The 21,554-nt window shown below is 42.6% G+C and overlaps 1 non-coding gene across 1 annotated transcript; it reads right to left on the bottom strand.

Annotated features, from left to right (window-relative positions):
- Window positions 1-8,773: 8,773 nt before the first annotated feature.
- Window positions 8,774-8,879, bottom strand: LOC138988369 (U6 spliceosomal RNA). The gene has a single exon (XR_011464671.1). It is a non-coding gene; the product is annotated as a U6 spliceosomal RNA (small nuclear RNA).
- Window positions 8,880-21,554: the final 12,675 nt, after the last annotated feature.

Below are 21,554 nucleotides of genomic sequence, written 5' to 3'. Positions count from 1 at the left end.
AAGTTATTAATTAATATTGATTTCCTGCAGGATTAGTAGGATTATTTCATTGCCTAAAATAGGTTGAGAAATGGAGTTCTATGAGGAAAAACATGTTAAGAATTCTAGGTGTTATCAATGAAGGGGAGAAGACATTTAGGAAGCTTGCAAGAAATCCCAGTCATGTAATCTCGGTCTTGTTCACACACTTGAAAGATACTGCCAAGTGTACATCGACTCTCAAACCAGCTAGTGAAGCCACATACAGGCAGGCTCCCTCCATAAACCTCCAGTTATTTCCAGTGCTTTAAAGTATGTTCTTTAAATAAATAATCCTGAAAATAAATAAATAAATAAATAATCCTGGTCTTGAGCTCTCTTTTATTATTTATTCTGGCTGCCCTGCTGTAATGTGGGGGTCTTAGTTCCCCAACCAGGGATTAAACGGATGCAGCCTGCAGTGGAAGCTTGGAGTCTTAACCACTGGACTGCCAGGGAAGTCCCTAGGGTCTTGGGTTCTTGACCTAGTTCTTGCATAAACTAGCTGGGTTTCTTGACCTTTTGGAGGCCAAATTTCTTTAAAATGTTCAAATTTCGTATTAAAGAAAAAACCTCAATCATTCTCTAACTAAAAGCATTACAAAGCAGGGCTAAAAAGAGATCATGATTGTGAAATGTGTGTCGGGATAATTGTTAAGGTCTCAATGCTCTTGTATTCTTCGTTTTTTATTCTCTGTTTTTTTTTTTTTAAACCAGAACTTTCAGCAGGGCTGGCTACTCCTTTCTTCTTGAAACTCTTCATTTTTTGATTTCTTGACGCGACCACACATTCCTGATTTTCTTCTCTAGCTCAACATTCTCAACATTTCAATGTTGGTATCTCTGCGCATGGGGTCCTAGGCTTTCTCTTTGTTCTGCACTCTTTCCTCAGGTAATCCAGAAATGATTCCCTTGGATTTAGAAATCATCAAATACCAAAATTACATATTCACTCAGATTTCTCTCAGTCCCAGATTCTCATCTCCTCTTTCTTTCTTCCTTCCTTCCCTTCCTTCCTTCCTTCCACCTTTTCCTTCTCTTTTTCTCGTTCTTTTACCACCACGTCCCATCCACTTCCTTTCTTGACATCTTCATTGTGACGTCTCTTAGATGCCTCCGACCAAGTTGTCTGGACCAAGAGGAATCCAAGTGGAAGCTTTGAGCCCATCCCCAAAATTATGGCCTCCAGTACACACCCCCATCACTAGGCATCTGTTTGCTCATTCGCGATATATCAAATACTCTCTATGTGCCACTGAATGTTTCAGTTGCTGGAGAAGAACAGTGAACCAGACTGAACATGTCTGCCTTGAGTGCCTGCTACTGCGGATCTGCAGTGCCCACCCAGTACAAAGCCACTAGCCACAGGCGGTTATTAAGGACTTGAACTGTTGCTAGGCTGACTTGAGATGTGCTGTCGGTGGAAAAGACACACCATATTTTGAAGACTCAGTATAAAAAGAGTAGTAAAATCTCTCATTATTTCTGATTTTGTTTGCTTATTGAAATAATATTTTGGATTTATGGGATTAAGTAAAATATATCGTGAAAATATATAGTGGTTAAGACTCAGTACTTCCATCACAGGGGGCATGGGTTCAATCCTAGGTTGGGGAATTAAGATCCTGCATGGTGCATGGCCATATATATATATATATATATTATATATATAATTTAAATATATATAATTACACATCTTCTTAATGTGACTATTAGCAAATTAAAAATTTTAAATTACCTATGTGCTTTGCATTACTTTTAATTTTGATTTTTAAAAAATTGAAGTATAGTTGAATTACAATGCTGTGTTATTTTCATTTGTACAGAAAAGTGATTCAGTGATATGTATATATATGCTTTATATATAAACATATTCTTTTTGAGATTCTTTTCCCTTACAGGTTATTACAAAATATTGACTATAGTTCCCTCTTCCCAGTTGGTTCTTGATGGTTATCTATTTTAATATATGTTGTTGTTGCCAAGTCATGTCCGACTCTTTGCCACCTATGGACTGTAGCCCATCAGGCTCCTCTGTCCATGGAATTTCCCAGGCAAGAGTACTGGAGTGGATTGCCATTTCCTTCTCCAAATTTATATATACAATAATGTATATATGTTAATCCCAAACTCCTAATTTATCCCTCTTCTCCCTTTCCCCTTTGATAACCATAAGTTTTTTTTTTTTTTTTTTCTGTCTGTGGGCCTGCCTATTTCTGTTATGTATACAAGTTCATTTGTATCTTTTTTTTTTCTTTTTAACATATAAGCAACATCATACGGTATTTGTCTTTCTGTCTTTGGTTTACTTCACTCAGTACGACAATCTCTAGGTTCATCCATGTTGCTGCAAATGACATTATTTCATTCTTTTTTATGGCTGAGTTATATTCTATTATATATATGTACTGCACCTCCTTTATGCATTCATTGGTCAGGGGACATTTAGGTGCTTCCTTGTCTTGATTATTGTAAACAGTGCTGCTGTAAACATTGGAGTGCGTATAGCTCTTTATGGTATATGCCCTGGAGTGGGATTGCTGGATAATGCATTACTTTTCACCTGGACAGCATTATTCTTCCTGGACTCAGTTCAGTTCAGTTCAGTTCAGTCACTCAGTTGTGTCCGACTCTTTGTGACCCCATGAATCACAGCACGCCAGGCCTCCCTGTCCATGACTAACTCCCACAGTCTACCCAAATCCATGTCCATTGAGTCAGTGATGCCAACCAGCCATCTCATCCTCTGTTGTCCCCTTCTCCTCCTGCCCCCAGTCCTTCCCAGCATCAGGGTTTTTTCCAACGAGTCAACTTTTCCCATGAGGTGGCCAAAGTACTGGAGTTTCAGTTTCAACATCAGTCCTTCCGGTGAACACACCAGGACTTTAGAATGGACTGGTTGGATCTCCTTGCAGTCCAAGGGACTCTCAAGAGTCTTCTCCAACACCAGAGTTCAAAAGCATCAATTCTTCGGTGCTCATCTTTCTTTATAGTCCAACCCTAACATCCATATATGACCACTGGGAAAACCATAGCCTTGACTAGACGGACCTTTGTTGTCAAAGTAACGTCTCTGCTTTTGAATAGCTATCTAGGCTGGTCATAACTTTCCTTCCAAAGAGTAAGCGTCTTTTAATTTCATGGTTAGTGGAGAGTGAAAAAGTTGGCTTAAAGCTCAACATTCAGAAAACTACAATCATGGCATCTGGTCCCATCACTTCATGGGAAATAGATGGGGAAACAGTGGAAACACTGTCAGACTTTATTTTGGGGGGCTCCAAAATCACTGCAGATGGTGATTGCAGCCATGAAATTAAAAGACACTTACTTCTTGGAAGGAAAGTTATGACCAATCTAGATAGCATATTCAAAAGCAGAGACATTACTTTGCCAACAAAGGTCTGTCTAGTCAAGGCTATGGTTTTTCCAGTGGTCATGTATGGATATGAGGGATGGACTGTGAAGAAAGCTGAGCGCCAAAGAATTGATGCTTTTGAAATGTGGTGTTGGAGAAGACTCTTGAGAGTCCCTTAGACTGCAAGGAGATCTAACCAGTCCATTCTAAAGGAGATCAGTCCTGGGTGTTCTTTGGAAGGAATGATGCTAAAGCTGAAACTCCAGTACTTTGGCCACCTGATGCAAAGAGTTGACTCATTGGAAAAGACTCTGATGCTGGGAGGGATTGGGGGCAGGAGAAGGGGACAACAGAGGATGAGATGGCTGGATGGCATCACTGACTCGATGGATGTGAGTCTCAGTGAACTCCGGGAGTTGGTGATGGACAGGGAGGCCTGGCGTGCTGCAATTCATGGGGTCGCAAAGAGTCGGACACGACTGAGCGACTGAACTGAACTGAATTTCATGGCTGCAGTCACCATCTGCAGTGATTTTGGAGCCCCCCAAAATAAAATCTGACACTGTTTCCACTGTTTCCCCATCTATTTCCCATGAAGTGATGGGACCAGATGCCATGATTGTAGTTTTCTGAATGTTGAGCTTTAAGCTAACTTGTTCACTCTCCTCTTTCACTTTCATCAAGAGGCTTTTTAGATGGTGTCATCTGCATATCGGATGTTACCGATATTTCTCCCGGCAATCTTGATTCCAGCTTGTGCTTCTTCCAGCCCAGCGTTTCTCGTGAAGTACTCTGCATATAAGTTAAATAAGCAGGGTGACAATATACAGCCTTGACATACTCCTTTTCCTATTTGAAACCAGTCTGTTGTTCCATATCCAATTCTAACTGTTGCTTCCTGACCTGCATACAGGTTTCTCAGGAGGCAGGTCAGATGGTCTGGTATTCCCATCTCTTTCAGAATTTTCCACAGTTTTTTTGTGATCCACACAGCCAAAGGCTTTGGCATAGTCAAAGCAGAAATAGATGTTTTTCTGGAACTGTCTTGGTTTTTCGCTGATCTAGCGGATGTTGGCAATTTGATCTCTGGTTCCTCTGCCTTTTCTAAAACCAGCTTGAACATCTGGAAGTTGACGGTTCACATATTGCTGAAGCCTGGCTTGGAGAATTTTGAGCATTATTTTACTAGCGTGTGAAATGAGTGCAATTGTGTGGTAGTTTGAGCATTCTTTGGCATTGCCTTTCTTTGGGATTGGAATGAAAACGGACCTTTTCTAGTCCTGTGGCCACTGCTGAGTTTTCCAAATTTGCTGGCATATTGAGTGCAGCACTTTCACAGCATCATTTTTCAGGATTTAAAATAGCTCAACTGGAATTCCATCACCTCCACTAGCTTTGTTTGTAGTGATGCTTTCTAAGGCCCACTTGACTTCACGTTCCAGGATGTCTGGCTGTAGGTGACTGATCACACCATCGTGATTATCTGGGTCGTGAAGATCTTTTTTTGTACAGTTCTTCTGTGTATTCTTGCCACCTCTTCTTAATATCTTCTGCTTCTGTTAGGTCCATACCATTTCTGTCCTTTATGGAGCTCATCTTTGCATGAAATGTTCCCTTGGTATCTCTAATTTTCTTGAAGAGATAGCTAGTCCTTCCCATTCTGTTGTTTTCCTCTATTTCTTTGCATTGGTCGCTGAGGAAGGCTTTTTTATCTCTCCTTGCTATTCTTTGGAACTCTGCATTCAGATGGGAATATCTTTCCTTTTCTCCTTTGCTGGACTCAGTAAGAAAGTAAACAAATCAACAAGATAATGCCTTAAAAAGCTTTAATTGTGGTAAATGCTTTGAAGGAAATAAACTGAAGGAAATTATCCTAAGCCAGAAGACTAGGAGCCCTGGATAATCTTATCTTTTTCTCAACTCTGTCCTCCTGTTGAATTATTTTAAGTCCTGCTGCCTCCACTTTAAAATATACCTTTAAATCTATGTGCTATCACCCGATCTACTACCACCCTGTGTAAGCCTTCTGCATTTTGCCAACTCTGTAAATATACTCTATTAACTCATTTCCTTGCTTCCGCTTCCGACCCTATGCAGTGTCCATTCCCTCCTTGAAACCCATCAGTGACTTCCAGCTTTATTCTCCAGGCTCATTTTCGACACCTTCCATCCCACCCCTACCACCCAGCACACACACACCACACCTATCTCCCTTGTCTTTAATCAAATTCATATACTATATTTGTTTCAGTTTATATTCCATAGTCAGCCTCAGAGATATCATCCTGGACTATTCTGTTTCAAACAGTTCTTAGTGAATATAAAAAACTAATATCTCTTCTGTTTCTCTGTCTTAATTCCCTCTTTGTTGGGTCTTTATCTGTTTTATTCATCAATGTACCCCAGCACTAGCCCAACCCTTGGCATATGGTGGTGGTGGTTTGGTTGCTAAGTAGTGTCCGATTCTTGTGACCCCACGGACTGTAGGCTGCCAGGTTCCTCTGTCTCTGGGATTCTCCAGGCAAGAATTCTGGAGTAGGTTGCCTTTTCCTTCTCCAGGGGATATTCCCCACCCAAGGATCAAACCCGGGTCTCCTGCATTGCAGGGAGATTCTTTACCCACTGAGCTTTGAGGGTGTATGGCAGGCTGATAAATGTTTGTTGACATACTGAAAGGAAAACCCATTTAAAGACTTACTAATCTTGTTTTGAAGATTTTAAAGTTCTTACCATCATTTAGCTCTTGGGTGTTGACTGCCAGCTTACCTCTTAACCATTTTTTTTTTAAGGAGAGAAATACTTAGACTCATTGTCTTTAATGGGAAAGCAAGTTAACATAAAACATCATTTCCCCAAATTGTTTAATTTCTTTCACACTGTAGGATATATAAAATTAACTAAGTACCACAAATGGTCTTTAAATATAAAGACAGACACATAATAGCACCAGAATAAAGATGGATAAAATCAACAGATTGCCCTATGCAATACTTTGTCAAATACCAGAGGTATTTTTGATATATTTTCTCTTGTGCTTCTCCATCCTAGGACTGTTTGGTTAGGGGTGGGTGCAGAAGTGCCTTCCTCCCTTGACGTTCACTCAGCTTGGGTCCTGACCCTATTGATTGGCTCACCCTGCTGAGTGGGTTCTGACCTGAACATCACTGATTTCTCAACCATCTAGGTTGGATCAAGCAAACCACACTGGTACATACATGCCTGAAATGAGAAAGCACAGCCCACACGAGTCTGGGACTTAAAGAATTCCACCCAGTAGTTTGCTGAGAAGAGTTTGAACAGCAGGTTTTAATGTTTTGGTCAGTGAGAAACGTGCAAAGGTGAATGCAGTGTATGTGCCCAGCAACAGAGGTTCTCCAGCTGTTGCCGGACTCAAGTTTGTGGGTCCGATGCACAGCAAGGCCAAACAATCTGACATGTCAGAGTTTGGAACAGAGAAAGGTTTACAGCAGAGCCAACAAGGAGAATGGGTCCTCAGAAACCGTGAAGTCACTGATGCTTTTCAGAGAAGGGTTTTTAATAGACAAAATTTGGAGTTAGGGCTGCAGGGTATGTGACTCTCTAATGATGGGTTAGTGGTGAGGTAACAGGAGTCTTATGCTCAGCCTGAAGTTACCATCTTCCACCAAGGGGAGGAAGAGCTTAGTTCTTGCAGAAGAACTCGGAGATATATTGTTATGGATATTCCCTGAGAAGGAATCAGGACCCTAACCCACTGGTTTTCTTGACTTCTTGTTGTTGCTCAGTCATGTCTGACTCTCCGTGATCCCGTGGACTGTAGCACACCAGGCTTCTCTGTCCTTCACCTTCTCCTGTTTGCTCAGTCTCCTGTCCATTGAGCCATGATCCTATCCAACCATGACCTTTCCCAGAATCAGGGTTTTCTTTTTCCAGTGAGTTGGCTCTTTGCATCAGGTGGCCAAAGTATTGGAGCTTCAGCTTCAGCATCAGTCCTTCCAGTGAATATTCAGGGTTGATTTCCTCTAGGATAGACTGATTGGATCTCCTTGCTTGACTGCTCCTCCCCTGTTTCTGCATTCCTTTCCTCCCCTGATTAGCACCTGTTTAATCTGCTCTGTGGAACTCAGGGAAGGTCAAGGAGGCTGAATGAACTCTATTTCCTACAAACAAGAAATGGGAGGGAGGGCCAGCATACTAAAAGGATTTGTACCTGGGAGGTCCCCACAGGGTCCTGCTTGGTTTCAAGATGAGGACACAGACATACACATGTACAGAGGGAAGACCATGGTAAGACACAGGGAGAAGATGACCATCTGCAAGCCAAGGAGCAAGGCCTCCGAAGAAACCTCTGAAGAAACTTCTAGCTTCCAGAATTGTGAGAAAATAAACTTATGTTGTCTCAGTCATTCTATGAGCTTCCCTGGTGGCCCGGTGGTAAAGGATCTGCCTGCAAGGCAGGAGTCTTGGGTTTGACCCTTGGTTTGGGAAGATCCCTTGGAGAAGGAAATGGCAACCCACTCCAGTATTCTTGCCTGGAGAATTCCATAGACAGTGGAGCCTGGTGGGCTACAGTCAGTGGGGTTGCAAAGAGCTGGACACAACTGAGTGACTAAACAGCAGCAACAACCATGCCATTCTATTGCAGGAGAATGGGACAGGAAAGAATGGTCACATTCCAGGTCAAATCCTTGTCCCAGGCAACTCCCTGGGACAGCCCACCAAGTGGGGGTTCTCGGCTTCAAGCAGGAAAGAATTCAAGAGTGAGCCACAGTATAGGGAGAGTGAGTTTATCTAAATCCACATCATATAGCAAAATGTAGTCTGCGTCAGATGCTGAAGATGAAGCTCTGATACTTTGGCCACTTGGCGTGAAGACCCGATTCATTGGATAAGACCCTGATGCTGGGAAAGACTGGAGAAGGGGGTGACAGAGGATGAGATGGTTGGACGGCATCTCTGACTCAATGGACATGAGTTTGACCAAACTCAGGGAGAAAGTGAAGGACAGGGAAGCCTGGCATGCTGGAGTGCACAGGGTGGCAAAGAATTGGACATGACTTAGGGACTGAAGAACAACAACAATAGTCTGTTTCAGAAGGTGAGAGTGGCCCCGGGGTATGGGGTCATTTAGTTGTTATGGGCTGGGTAATTTTATATGCTAACAAAAAAAGGAATATCTGTTAAACTAACTATTTTGTTATGCTAATAATTATGCTAACTATTTTGAAGAAAGGGCAGGAATCTCCAAGAATGGGGCCACCACCCACTTTTTGACCTTGTATGGTCAGCCTGGGAACTGTCATTCAGCATATGCTAATATTACAATGAGAGTACAGTGAAGTTCAAGGTCTACTGGAAGTGGAATCTTCTGCCATCTTGGCCCTAATTGGTTGTAACCAGATTTCCCCCCCACCCCTTAATAAAAATATGGAATGCTTCATGAATACTCATCCATCCTTGCTCAGGGACCATACGAATCTTCTCTGTATCATTCCAGTTTTAGTAAATGTGCTGCCAAAGTGAGCGTTTTTTTTTCCCCCTTTGAGGTAATCATATGATTTTTATTATTTGATTTATTAATAGTGGCAGGTTACACTAATAGTTTTCTAATACTGGCCCATCCTTGTATTCTTTTTTCCTCTTTTCTCTTTTCTTTTATGTTGGAGTGTAGCTGGTTAATAATGTTGCCATAGTCTTGGGTGCACAGCAAAGCGGCTGGGCTGTACATATTCACACGTATGTATCCATTCTCCCCCACTCTCTTCCCATTCAAGTTACTACATAATATTGAGCAGAGTTCCCTGTGGTGAGCACATTTTGTAACCAGTTTTTGTGGTATCCTCAAAGGCTATTCTTTTAAAGGTTCTGCCCTTGGGACTTGCCTCATGGTCTATTGGTTAAGACACTGTGCTTCCAGTGGGGGCATGGGTCCAATCCCTAGTTGGGGAAGTTCTGCATGCAGTGCTTAGTCACATAAATAAATGCATAATGGAGGACTTCCTTGGTGGTCCAGTGGTTAAGACTCCATCCCTCTAATGCAGGGGCCATGAGTTTGATCCCTGGTTGGGGAACTAAGATTCCACATGTCTGGTGGCACAACAACAAAAAGTTGTCCCCTCCCCCTTGCCGCTTGTCTCAATTCAATCTGTGGTACTTCCTTATTACAGCCTGAACAAAGTAGTATACCATAATTATTTTGGTTTTTCATGTGTGAAAACTGAAAAGCAAAGAGATTAAGTAACTTCTCCAATTAATAACTGAAAGAGTCAGGACTTGAACTTTGGTAGACTGATTCCTAAACTTTTCCTTCTGCCCACTGTGCTGTGCTCTCTGTGTAGATAAATTGATAGAGGATAACTGGATGGATGAAGTGCAAAAAACTCCTTCTTACTCCACCTGGATCATATGCAACTAAGATAATATTGGAAAGCATTTTCCAAGCACATAATCCATGTAAGGTCTTGATGTTTTCCTCTGTAGAAGCTGGCAGAGGTTGGGGGCAAGTAAGACGTCCCCAGGTCAGCAGTTGATGGTCGGGGGAGATGGGCTGAGTTCCGCAGGATGTTTATAGAACGAATATAGAGCTAGATTCTAGCTCCATCTATTGTTCTACAATCCTGCTGTTCCTGGTAGTTTTTGCAGAAGTACCTCCTTTTTGCCTCTCTTGACAGCTGCACATAAATTAATACTACAAGAAAAAAGAAAAAAAAAAAAAGAAGAAGACTCCCCTGGTGGTACAGTGGGTAGGAATCCTCCTGCCAATGCAGGGGACACGGGTTAAATCCGTGGTCTCAGAAGATTCCACATGCCACAGAGCAACTAAGCCCTGGAGCCACTACTACTGAGCCCGTGTGCCACGACTACTGAAGCCCAAGCTCCTAGATCTTGTTCTCCACCACTAAAGAAGCCACTGCAAGGAGAAACCCGTGCACCGTAGCTAGAGGGTAGCCCTTGCTCTCTGCAACTAGAGAAAGCCTGCGTGCAGCAACTAAGATCCAGCACAGCCAAAAATAAAACAAATAAATTATTTAAAAAACCCAAAACAAAGAGAAAAAAGCTCATGTGTGAAGAAACACACCTAAAACCCACAAATGTAGGTAACCTAAAATTGGACCTGTATTACAGAAGAAGTGCCAAATAGGGAATGCATTCTGTGAACGGTGAGATTTCTCCTGCATCCTCTGCTGACTGAGGTCATGAAAAGCACCATCCTTAGAAACTGAATTATTTTGCAAGGGAAAGGAAGGTCTATTTCTCAGTGTACACTGCAGGGTAACACGGGACAAGTTTGTCTACTGAAAGGAATCCCTCAGGAAGTTTGTTTAAAGTATGGATGTCTAGCAATCAACAACTTAATATCTGGTGCTTACATTATAATAAAAAAGCTAATTGTCACATGTTTACAAATATAATAAGGAATTCTTAAAAATCAATAATAGAAAAATAAACAACCAGATTAAAAAAAAAAAAAAAAAGTACAGATTCCCAAACTCCACCCCATTGCAGCATGGGACTCTGGGAACCTGTATTTTTAATGAACGTCACAGATTCTTATCAGGCAAGTGTGAGGAACATTTCAATAGGAGAAAGGCCACAGGGCCATTTCAACATGGCTGTTATTCCTAGTCTGAGATCTCATCATCTCTTGCCTGAATTACACCAGCAGCCTCTTTATTACTGCCCCAGGGCTCCTCATGGGTCCCTTCCAGTGCCTCATCCTCAGAGCAGCCAAAGAGACACCTTTAGCATGAGAGCTGCATCATTCCCCGTCCCTGCAAATACTTCATGATTTCACATTCATCTTCGGAACACAATCCGCAGTCCCAAGCAAGGACTGCTAGCCCTGTGTCCCACAGCCTCGCTTCTTGCTTGTTCCCTCTTTTCAGCTCACCTCCAGGCGCAATGGCCCTGCTTGGAGCTGCTCTCATGATGCGCACCCTACCCTCATCTCTGCACACTCCGCTCAGATCCCAGCTTCAACCATGCTCGATGCTGGTGTCTTCAACCTCCATCAGCCTCGCTGCTCCCCACTTAGGAAGCCAACGTGGCTGTGAGTCAGCCTATCTTTTTCCAGTATTTTCACAGCATCTCATCCTTTCCCTTTGTAGCACTTGTCATGATTGTAATTAATAAATTAGGTGTGTTTAAAGCCGAATTTTTCCTCTCAGGAATTAAAGGTCCATGGGCCAGAGACAGGGTCTGATCTTTCCCCACTGCATCCCTCGTGTTTTGTCCAGAGCCTGGCATATAGTAGGTACTCAAAATAATTCTAAGAGTAAATGTAAATTTAGGGACTTCCCTGGGAAGGGAACCCATTGGCATGCTGCAACCACTGAAGCCCATGTGCCCATGAACCACAGTGAAGAGTAACCCCTGCTTGTCACAATTAGAGAAAGCCCACATGTGACAACAAAGACCCAGTGGATCCAAAAAAAAGAGTACACAGGGGAGATGGGAGCGCCAGAGACCCAGGTCAGCCGCCAGCAAGCAGCCTCCCAGAAACTGGCAAGCCTTCAGAGCCGAGTGGCTGCCAAAGACTTGGTCAACGAGATTCCTTTCTTCCCCCTTTGCTGCTGGTATTAAGGGATGTGGAGATGCAGCCTGGAGCAGCCAAGGTTATGAAATATATATGTTTTATTTTTTAAAATGGCAGTAAATTGGTGTCTAGTTTGAAACTATAAACTTCAAAAAAAAAAAAATATGCTGAGGTTTTCTTGACATTCAGCTTTTGTTGCCTTGAAATTCCTCCCCAGCCCAGGTTGACCTGATGGGAAGATTCGAGGTGGGTTTTGTAGTGGGGGCAGCTGCTGCGGCCAGAACCAGAGTCATGCCTTCTCTGAAAGGGAGAACTACTGTGGAAAGGAAAATGCCTTGAGGAGCTTTCTGGATCTGAGACTGTAGGCATCAGGGAGGGTCTTGGGTCAGAGGGGTCATGAGACTGAACGGCGCTGCCTGGGAAAGTGGAGGGATTCTTGTTCCGGAGATTTGGGGTTCAAGGTGAAGAGAGCAGGGGGAAGGAGAGAGAGAGGAGGGTCATCAGTGGAAGCTGGAGCTCGGGTGTAGGAGAAAAAAGTCAAGGAAACAGTTTTTTAAAGAGCAGGGTTGTCTGGTACGCACACCTGGGGACTGCTGTGGAAATCAAGGGACTGGGGTTGAATTCCATCATGGGGTCCATGGTGGAGAGTGGGAACCAGGACTCAGCACAGGTGGAAACTGGAAGCTGAGCTGGCCAGGAGAAAACACTTCAACCCCTCCTGGGACTTCTCCCAACATGTACAAAATAGTTTATAGACACTGTTTCCTAGATTTCAAGGGGGCAGGGGAGACCCCAGCTGACATCTGGTTTGCGTCTGTGGAGAGTTCCTTTCCCAGACCTGTCGCTCATCTTCATCTTTGGCATCTCTTTTCCTTTTAGGGAAACCATGGTAGAAGGAATAGGAGTTTTGGAGACAGACTGACCTGAATTTGAGCTCTGTTTCAACTGCTTAACCCATTTGAGCCACAATTTTGTGAGCTGTAAAAAGCATCTCCCAGGACAGGATTATGAGTAGGCTTAAATTAAATGACATATCATACGTTCATGGGTTAAGAGTTTAGGTCTTGGAGTCAGATTGCTTGATACAAATGCTGGCTCTGTTGTTTGCTGGCTGTCTAATTTTTGGGTATATGATTCAATTTCCTTTTATGAAAAATAAGGCAAAAATTAGGTTGTTGGGAAGATCAAATGAGATAAAACAGTAAAGCACTTAGAATTATGCTTGGCATTACATCTTGTGTTTAATAAGTGTTAGCCATTACTGCAGTTGTTACTATTATTATATATGTAAGATGTCTGGTTTTGATAGGACATTAATTAATGACTTCTGCTCTTTAATTTGTAGGAATGGAAGACCTGAGAATTCCCGTGTTACAGACATCTCATTTTCCCCGAGGAATTAACTAAAAGAGAATCAACTGATCACATACATCAATTATGAAGGTTCGTAGAAGCTTTAATCATTTCTTTCCTCACTTTATCCTTCATAAAGATCTGTCGCTAAGGGGTTTAAGATGCTGTTGATACAGAAATATTTTTATTTGGAAAAAAACAATGCTGTCAGTTTTAAGAAATATACTCTATGTTTTTCTTTGCTCTTCAACAAATCTCCTTGTAATTTAAATCGCCAGGCCTCATGCTTTCCTTGTGAAGGGTCTGCTCTGCCTCTGATGCTCTTTGACTTTCTTACATTTAAATTCCTACTATTGGGATTTCCCTGGTGATCCAGTGGTTATGGATCTGCCTTGCAATCCAGGAGACATGGTTCAATCCCTGATCGGGGAACTTAGGTCACAGGTGTTGCAGAATAACTAAGCCCACACGGGGCAGTTACTGAGCCTGTGTGTTCCGGGGCCCACGTGCCACACCTAGAGCGTCCGTGTATCCCAACGAAAGGTCCTGCCTGATGCTAAGATCCCGAGTGCCGCGACGAAGACCTGACAAAGCCAAACAAATAAATATTTTTTAAAAAGTAGATTCCTATTATTGCTTTAGGTTGTTTATTATCAGATTCCTTTATTTTAAATATAATTTTATTTATTTATGGCTGTGCTGGGTCTTCCCTGGTGCTCAAGGGCTTTCTCTAGTTGCAGAGAGTGAAGGCTACTCTTCGTTGCAGACTCTAGAGCATGTGGATTTCAGTAGTTGTAGCACAAAGTCTTGGTTGTTCCACAGCACGTGGAATTTTCCTGGACCAGGGATTGAATACATGTCCTCTGCACTGGCAGGCAGATTCTTATCCACTGCACCACCTGGGGAGTCCAGTTGTTACCCAAACTGCAACATTCACATGCCAAGATTGTGAAAGCCATTCTATAACTTTATTTAGTTATTTATTTCTGGGTGTGCTGGGCCTTATTGCTGTGTGGGCTTTCTCTGGTTGTGGTGAGCGGGGCTACTTTTCTGTGCAGTGAGGGCTTCTCATTGCGGTGGCTTCTCTTGTGGAGCACGGGCTCCAGGGCTCTCGGGCTTCAGTGACTGAGACGTATGGGTTCCTGGGCTTAGTTGCTCCATGGTATGTACGGTCTTCCTGGACCAGGGATTGAACCAATGGCTCCTGCATTGGCAGGTGGACTCTTAACACTGAGCCACCAGAAAAGCCCTGTGAAAGCCTTCTAAATAAAGGGTTTTTACAAGCACGCTTTCCAGGCCCTGTCACTGTGGAGCGGCACTCTTTAGTGCCCTGGCAGTGGTGGTCCCTCCTGGGGTAAGCATAACTAGGTGGGCAGACGGCCTGAGTTCAGGGCCTGGCTCTGAGCGTAGGTGTGTGATCTTGGGCAAAATGTGGTCTTACGTTTTCTCTTCGTCAGTTTCCTCAGGTAAAGTAAGATAGCTGATGCTGGAAGGGAGGGAGAGGAAATAGATTATCTGTATAGTCCTGAGATGTGATTAATGCTCTGCAAGGGTTGGGTCTTGCGATTAATGGCTAGGATACTTTAGTAAATTATTTCGGGCCCCAAACCAGACTCTTTCCCGCCCCTGGCTCAGGAAGTCACGAAGTCTAGTAGTGCTGGAAGGCCAGGAAAGGCTCAGAGTTGGAGGTTGGTCTTAATCCCCAGCCCTGAAAGGGTACCGTCCTCCTCTATATCGCTGTCTTCATTTTGTATAAAATGGGTCTGAGGCTCCCTCCTCATTACCTGCAGTCCAGAGATCTTCTCAGACCCGTGTACTTTCTCCTGCCTGGGGCGGGATTCAGTCCCCCCCTCCTGTGGGGGACTTACAGCCAGGCCATTTCATTTTCCCCAACTGGTTCTTATAGATTCTATAAGATTCAGATGATAAAATCAATGTGAAATGATTTTTAAATTGGGAAATGTTAGAAAAATACGTTATCTTATAATAAGTTGGTAATAATGCTTATAGTAATAAATACCCAGGCTTATCTGGAGCTTGTTTTTGCTTGTAGTCATAATGCTGGTGCTCTTAGGCATCCAGTTCCCTTCCTTTTGCAATGGTGGTCACACTGAGCAAGGTTCTATATCCAAGAAAGTTTGTGAAATACGTGTTAGTTGATTTTTGCTGATTATTAGCCAGAGGATATGATTTGAAACAGGAAGATAGAGATTTTTTTGCCGGGGCGGGGGCGGATAATTATGGAGAAGGAAATGGCAACCCACTCCAGTGTTCTTGCCTGGAGAATCCCAGGGACGGGGAAGCCTGGTGGGCTGCTGTCTCTGGGGTTGCACAGAATCAGACACGACTGAAGCGACTTAGCAGCAGCAAACTATCCATGTGTTTTAAATTTGGATAACCTTGAAGAGTGTAAAAGGGGTTTATTTTCAGGCATTATGTTATAGATAGTTGATTTCAAGCTCCGAAATGAGTGAAACTTTCTTTATTTCCAAACGTCTGTTCTGTTTTGGAACCCTCAATCTGCTTTCTCATTTGCACCTCAGGAAGCACAGCTGGTCATCAGTAGAGGTTGTGGGAGAAAGTGCATGCCGTTCTCCTCAATCTAGCTGCACTCTTTACTGGAATGTTTGTAAGTCTGAGCAGGACGACCAGTCTCCATGTTTGGTGGGAAACCCCATTTCAAATTCCTCTAACCTTGAGAGTCACCACTGCCCAAAGTCACCCCTTGTTTCAGGGACAAGCCCCAGGACTCTGGTCTTCTCCAGGACAGGCTTCTGTTCTGCCTGTACAGTGTCCATCAGTAATGTGGGTTTTTCTACACTTCCTTATATGAAAGGTTTTTCTATAAAAAGTCCATACGCAGACACAAACTCATTTGCAAGTAGACCAGAGCCTCCGTTCCTCTCCAGTCAGAATGTCTTCATGTGCTAAGAAAAATCTGATTCAGGGGTTGAAAATCATGACCATAAAGATTGAAGGCAGGAGGAGAAGAGGATGACAGAGGATGAGATGGTTGGATGGCATCACCAACTCAATGGACGTGAGTTTGAGCAAACTCCGGGAGATGGTGAAGGACAAGGAAGCCTGGTGTGCTGCAGTCCATGGGGTCGCAAGGAGTTGGACACGACTGAGCAACTGAAATGAACTGAACTGAACTGAATATGAAAGCACCTTTCTTCTGTTTAAGACCCATGAGTTCAAGAACTATTTAATATTTCTCTTGATTTCCCCCACAACATTTTCTTTGTGTTATCATTATTAAATTTATTGTATGCGCCCAGGGCTTTCCAGTGGTTGATGGTGTCTATATAGATTGCACATACCTTGAGGACAGAAACTTCCCTTTGCTCATCATATCTGGGAGCTTTATATGTGTTGTGTGCTAAAGTGTTTTTGACTGGAATAAAGTGTGGGGTTGGGAAAGGTAGCTTGAGAAATATTGAAAGACAGCTACTAGACAATTTTCACTTTTTGAACAATCAAATGGTTTTATATTAAAAATGGCTATCAAATCAGTCATGGTAATTTTATAAAAGATAAGGTTATTGGTTATTGTTTTAAAAAGCACAGAATTCATTTAATTTTAAAAAATCAAGGATTTATTAGTGGGAAGACCCTATATACCATGAGGCAACTAAGCCAGTGTAGGTCACAACTACCCACCTGTGCTCCAAAGCCCGTGCTCCAGAACAATAGGAGTCACCCCATGAGAAGCCCAAGCACTGCAATTAGAGAATAGCCTGCATGCAGCAATGAAGACCCAGTGAAGCCAGAAATAAATAAGTAATAAACAAAGTAAAACCCCAAAAGAATTTATTAGCACTAAGGCAAATTTTTTTCTGCCAGTTTTCAAGTAGGTGGGCCTTTCTAGGGCAAATATTTTATTTATAGCTTATTTATTTTAACCGATCTTTGCCAGTTAGCCCTCAGATTTCTGAGTTTTATCAAATACACATCTGTCCTTGGGTTTGCTGGGAAAGCCTGCTAATGGTATAAGTAAGTTTTATTCTAAAAAAAAATCCTTGCATTATTGGGATTGGGAATTTGTAGAAGCATGTAGTTTGTTTTTGATACTGTTCTCTTAAAAATAAGACCTTACTTCAAATAAATGAAATAAATTTGGGGTCACTAATACAACCAGGAGGACTGGCAGCTATAACTCTTTATTATATGTGAGCTTTTAAGGAAACTGGGTCCAAGGGCATTTAAGGATACAGTTTTCTGGGCATTCAGGGTCTGCCCTCTATTGGTGAGATTATTTAAGAAGCCTTTACCCCTCAGAATTCTGTGATGGGAGGACAGAAAACCTTTTTAGCAAGTAGTGTGATTCCTGATTTCGGTTCTGGTCTTAGAGAGGAGGGGATGATCACCCTTCCAGTTCCCAGTTGTTAGAAGCATACATTTGGAGTCTTTTAGGGTTTGTAGCCCAGGAGAAGGAAATGGCAACCCACTCCAGTATTCTTGCCTAGAGAATCCCGTGGACAGAGGAGCCTGGTGGGCTGCTGTCCATAGGGTCACGCAGAGTCAGAAGCGACTTAGCATGCATGCATGCATTGGAGAAGGAAATGGCAGCCCACTCCAGTGTTCTTGCCTGGAGAATCCCAGGGACAGAGGAACCTGGTGGGCTGCCGTCTATGGGGTCGCACAGAATCGGACACGACTGAAGCGATAGCAGCAGCAGCAGCAGCAGTGTTCGTAGCTTCCTTCCTTGAATCCAGTCATAATCCTTTCCAGCATTCTTGACATGCAGAGTGAGAAATGAAGGTAGTTTTGCCAAAATGTCCCTTTGTGCCACACTATACACCCTGAACACACCTCTAACTTTAAATTGACTGCAAGGCCATTAGTTTTAGCCTCGTGGTGAGCGTGGAGAATCAGCTTCGTTTCAGATTCTGGCGCTGCTATTTTCTAGCTGTGTGAGCTTGGAGGAAATCACTTAAGATTTCTTTCAGTTTTGTAATGTGTAAACTGAGACCAATGGTTTCTGTTGTTGGTCCCTGGTGGTCCAGGGGTTAAGAATCTTCTTGCCAATGCAGGGGACACAGGTTCTATCTCTGGTCCAGGAACTAAGCCCCTGCGCTGCGACTACTGAGGCCCTCTCACCCTAGAGCCTATGCTCTTCAACAGGAGAAGCCACAGCCGTAAGTCTGTGTACCGCAACTAGAGAGCAGCCCCTGTTTGCCACAACTAGAGAAAGCCCAGAATGAAACGTCAAGCAATGAAGACCCAGCACAGCCAAAAATAAACATAAAATGTAAAAAGTCATATCTAAATCCCAGGGTGATATAAACGAGATAACGTTTGTGATGACTTAGCATGCTGGTAGGCAGTGCACACTCATTAAATGACAGCTATTACTATTACCTCTGTACTTGTAGAATCCCTTTGTGTCTTATTTTTACAGACCTTGATAGCAACTTCTGTGACTATTTGTTGAGCTGAACTGATGGAGTAGAGTTTGGTCACAGAGCCCATGTGATATTGAACTAAGAACCCAGTTAGGTTTGGATGGGTTGGCAGATCCCTTAGATTCAAGCCGTTGGTCTTGAAGGACCTTGAACCAGAGTGCTTTCTTGGTTTGTTGTGAACCTATTGCTAGTATCAGAAAACAGCTCAAGTGCATGTGAGTGAGAGGCATGGCCTCTGCAGAGGAAACAACATTAGAGTTACTTACCGATTTCTTGCTGAGCTTCAGTGCTAGCTGGCTTTTAGATAAAATGCAAATGTCTTTAAGAGAACACAAGTGTGAACTGAACTGCTATATGACAGAAGAGTTTATGAGTTAACCTTTATTAAGTGTCAATAAAATTCTGCACTATTAACTTAAACAGGAAGAGACTATTTCATGACAGTCTCAGTACCCTAAGCTTGGTGTTAATCTCTTTGTCTTTGTTACTATTACAGTACATCATGTAGTGCCAGCCTTGGAACACAAAAGTTCAGTGTTCTGGCGTATAGAACTGCTCAAGAAAGACACTGGAATTCTAGCTTGTCCAGCTTTGATTACACTGTGCATACCACACAGGTGAAAATTTACCAAAATGCCTCTACTTCAGTGGTTCTTAATGCAGCTGTCTTTTGATGGTCTTTCCTCTCATTGTTCATTCCTGAGCCTCATATATTTCCCCTGTCAATACTAAACTATCTTTAGTGGTGATATGCATTGTTTTTGAACTCAAGTTGTAGAGGAAAACTACCTGCAGTGTTATTTACAATTGTCAAGATATGGAGGGGCTTCCCTGGTGGCTCAGTGGTAAAGAATATGCCTCTGCCAACGCAGGAAACACGGGTTTGATCCCTGATCTGGAAAGATCCCACGGGCCTGGAGCAACTAAGCCCTTCCACCACAACTCTTAAGCCTGGGCTCTGGGACCTGGGAACCACAACTACTGAGCCCATGTGCCCTAGAGCTCATACTCTGAAACAAGAGAAGCTACTGGAGTGAAAGCCCAGTAGCCAGAGAGTAGCTCTAGCAGCTAGAGAGTAGCCCCGGCTCGATGCAACTAGAGAAAAGCCGGTGCAGCAACAAAGACCCAGCACAGCCATAAATAAATGAATACAATTTTAAGAAAGGATATGGAAACACTCTAAGTGTCTATCAACAGATGAATGAATAAAGAAGATGTGATATGTAGTAAGAAAGAAAAATATTGTGTGATCTCACTTATATGTGGACTCTAAAGAAGTTGAACTTATTAAAGTAGAGAGTAGAATGGTAGTTTCCAGGGTCTAAGGAGTAGGCAAAATGGGTGCAAAAAGTCCAAAGTTTCAGTTATGTAAGATGAATAAATTCTGGAGGTCTAGAGTACAGTTTCATGTAGAGTCTAATGACTATGGTTAATAATACTGTATCTCATCATGCACACACACCAGTGGTAACCATGTAGGGTGATGAGTATGATAATTAGCTTGATTTTGGCAGTCATTTCAAAATGTATACATATATCAAAACACCATATTATATACTTTAAATATATACAATTTTTATTTGTCAATTATATTTCAATAAAGCTGGGTTGAGGGGAGAAGAAAACTACTTATCCTTCTCATTAGCTCTCCTATCGGAGTTGGTGCTTACGTTATACAGATGCTTTTGTGACTGTAAAGGCATCACTGACATGCAAGAGAAAGCATTTAGCTTTTAACAACAAATATAGATTGGAACCTTCTAATCACTGTAATCTTTCACTAAGATAATAGATACGCAAGGCTTCTGCTCTGTAGAGAATAATAGCTAGTGCTTACTGAGTACTGACTCTGGGCCAGGCTCTGACTGAAGCCTGTGTACATATTAAGTCGCTAGTCTAGTCTAGAGTTAGTTGCTCAGTCATGTTCGACTCTTTGCGACCCCAGAGACTGTAGCCCGCCAGTCTTCTCTGTCCATGAAATTCTCTAGGCAATTCTCCAGTATTGGAGTGGGTTGCCATGCCCTCCTGTAGGGGATCTTCCCAGCCCAGGGATCTAACCCAGGTCTTTCACATTGTAGGCAGATTCTTTACCATCTGAGCCACCAGGGAAGCCTGTATTATTAACTCCCTACCTCGAGGGAGTGAAATGAATCCCATTTTACATACTAGGACACTGAAGCCCACTGACATGAGATAAATTGCCATGGTAAGGGGTCAAACAGGGATTCAAATACAGGCTTTTGACTCCAGCAACTGAGTTCTTAAACATTAAATGACTTGCCTTTTGAATGCCAAGAAAGACTTCAAACATCAATTAAGAACATTCTAGAAATAATTTACTCCTAATATAACCCCCTTAAAAGAAACTCAGAAGAAAATGATGAGACTTTAGAATAGATTATTTTCTGCCCCCAAACATCTCATGGAAATACACGTTAAAAAGGCTTTTGGAATATTGTGTGTTTTGCAGGTTTTCTCACTTATATTTCTTGGTGTAGGTCAGTGTTCTAGAAGTTAGGAGACTCTGGTTCTATGGTCTGCTAGGAAAAACTGTGTCACCAGGGCCAGTCCTCCTCTTTGAATCCTTTTCTCACATAAAATATTAATATACTGCTATTCATCTTGTATGTTGTGAGAATCAGATGTAATTGATATGATGATGGCTTAAGTACACAAAATGCTCTGTAAATTTAAAGTGATATTATTGTTGTTTACCGTCACTAGTCACATATGGAATCATGTCAGTTCAGGGTGGAAGAAATGGTGGTGGCACCAAGAACCTCCGAGAGGGCAGAGAGCTGGAACTGTACAGCGGTAGAACTTTCCAGAGCTGTCATGTTTGTCTTGCATTAAGATACTCATGGGGTCACTTATTTCTGGATAACCAGTGTTCCAGCTTCTCTGA

Source organism: Bos mutus, chromosome 6 (assembly GCF_027580195.1).
Source record: "Bos mutus isolate GX-2022 chromosome 6, NWIPB_WYAK_1.1, whole genome shotgun sequence".
Taxonomy (NCBI): domain Eukaryota; kingdom Metazoa; phylum Chordata; class Mammalia; order Artiodactyla; family Bovidae; genus Bos; species Bos mutus.
The sequence above is the reverse complement of the archived record's forward strand: the minus strand, read 5'-3'. Positions and strand labels throughout refer to the sequence as shown.